This window comes from Equus quagga, chromosome 14, assembly GCF_021613505.1.
Source record: "Equus quagga isolate Etosha38 chromosome 14, UCLA_HA_Equagga_1.0, whole genome shotgun sequence".
NCBI lineage: Eukaryota > Metazoa > Chordata > Mammalia > Perissodactyla > Equidae > Equus > Equus quagga.
The window spans coordinates 93,572,982-93,575,578 of NC_060280.1; positions in this window are offsets into that span (position 1 = coordinate 93,572,982).

Sequence of the window (2,597 nt, forward strand, 5' to 3'; positions counted from 1 at the left end):
AGTTCCAGCCCTGCACGAAACTTCCACATCTTTAAACATCGCTGACTAATTTAAACACCGAGACACCAAAGACACGTCTGGGGGCCGGATGTGGCCCCCGGGGGCCGCAGTTTGCACCCTCCGCTTTCCGCGGGTCTGTGGAGCTTGAAGGCGTTCTAGAACCTTCGTGATGCTTGCAATTTGCAAAAAGGGGAGTGAGTGGGAGGGGGGCTGGGGGAGGCTCTGCCTGCAGCTGCTGATTTCCCCCCCGGCAGCCGAGGGTGGCGGGTCCGCCGGGCATCAGGCACAGAAACGGGCCCGGGGTCCGGCGGTGGGTCCCCCCCAAAACGACTGAGCACCGGGCTGGTCAGTGTGAGCAGCTGCATCGTGTCCCTCGTCCAGCTTCGGGGGCTCCAGGGGTTCCCCTGGCTGGTGGCTCACAGGGCCACCTTCTCCCTGTGTCCCTGTGTCCTCTCCTTATATGGACACTTGTCCCTGGATTTAGGGCCCACCCTATATCCGGGGCGACTTCATCCTTAACTAATGATACCTGCAAAGACACTCTGTGCAAATAAGGTCACACTCGGGGACTCCGGGTGGATGTGAATTGGGGGGGGGGGGGGCGCACTGTTTATCCCCTTGCACCGTGTAAGGTACGGTGTCCATGGGTTCCAAGCATCCGGATGAGGACATCCTGGGGGGATATTATTCTGCCCACGACACCGTCCATCCTAGTGTCCCTCCCCTGCTCATAGCCCTCCTACGGCTCCCCATCGCCTTAGATTAAAACAGAAACCAGGCCGAGCTGGCTCCTGCCACAGGGCCTTTGCACGGGCTGTTTCCGCTCCCTGGAAAGCCCCTCCTCCAGAAACCCACAGGACATGAGCCCTGAGGGGGCAGGGCCCGGGTCTGTCTTGGTCACTGCAGCCCCCAGCCCGGACTCCAGCAACAGGAGGGACTCAGATGGGTACCCGTGTGACCCGGGGTGACTTCCTTTCCATCCCGGAGCCTCAGTTTCCACGTCTGTCTAATGGGGTCGTGATCCGTCCATCCTTAGGATCGGTATGAGTCTCTAGCCATCCCCCAAGTCTGAGAAGTGTCTGACTCTCGCTCCCTCAGTGCATCGCTCAGACCCAGCGTGGGAGGTGACAGCCCCGCAGATGCCACTGGCTCAGGCTGTGCCATCGGTGCCAAGATGCTGTCACATTTGGTAAATTACAGGCGGGCGGCTCCCGCGGCTGCAGCGCCGAGGACAGGCAGGGACGTGACTGGGAAGATCTGAGGTTCCTCTTGAGATTCAGGGCTGGGCTCAGAGGTGGAGGCCTGGGAGCCCTTTCTGGCTCTCTATGGGCCTCAGTTTCCCCATCAGCTAAAAGAAGAGGCCTTGAGACCATCGAGGCGTCTCTGAATTCCCTCAGGCGTGTCCTGCACTGAGGCCCTGAGCAAACCCTTCCATGGCTTGAGCCTCCCTATGTAAAGTGCAAGGATGAAAGAAGAAGAGGAAATAAGGTCTGAGCATGGAGAGCAGACAAGCCTCCATTGCCTTCGCTGCTCCAGGGCAGGGCCCAGAGCTCAACCAACAGTGACAACACCCACTTCGTGACAGCTAAGCTGTTTGTACCTGGTCCCACACTGAGAACTTTACAAGAATTTTAGATCTGACTTAGGCCTCACAGCAGCCCCATGATGGAGGATCCTATTATTATCTCCATCTTGCAGATGAGGAAACTGAGGCCCAGGGGCCAGCCTGGTGGCATAGTGGCTAAGTTTGCGCACTCTGCTTCAGTGGCCCAGGGTTGGCAGGCCTGGATCCCAGGTGTGGACCTACACACTGCTCATCATGCTGTGGCAGCGTCTCACACACAAAAAGTAGAGGAAGACGGGCACGGATGTTAGCTCAGAGTGACTCTTCCTCAAGCAAAATGGGGAAGATTGGCAACAGATGTGCGCTCAGGGCCAATCTTCCTCACCAAAAAAAAAAGAAAGAAAGAAAGAAACCAAGGCCCAGAGACGGAAAGGAGCTCATTCAAGGTCACACAGCCAAGAAGCTGTGGAGGCTGAAACCCACCCAGGTCTTTTTCTGATCTCAAGTCTGCGCTCTAAACTGCCACAGCCCAGGGAAATGTCTGTTGAGTGAATAAATGAGTGCTGAGGGATCCTTTGGGAAAGGGGAGGGGCTCTTGGCCACTTTCCATAATGACACAGGGGCCTCCGATTGTCCCCAAGAGCGAGGTCATGGCACAGAACCCCCCCTTTCCCGCCTGCCCCCCATCCTCCCAGCACAGCCGCCACCTTGCAAACATCCCTTCCTTGAACCTCAGCTTGAGGCTCCCCCGTGTCCCCGAGAGCCCGCGACCCCAGCAGGGGAAGGACGGAGAAGCAAAATACAAAAATGCTGAGAGGCAGCGCGGGGCCGCGCGTGCGCGCGCACAGACCCAGGAAAGATTTAGGCGGCGCCGCGCGTTTATGGCCTCGATTCATCTTGTGCCTCGTTGGCGGGGAGCAGAACGTGAGGCCTGGAGAGGCGAGGCCGGCGGGCTCCCTCCCCGGGATGGGGGGGAGGGGGAGGGGAAGAGGGGAGGAGGGAGAGGAGGAGGAAGGGGAGGGGAGGGGTGGGG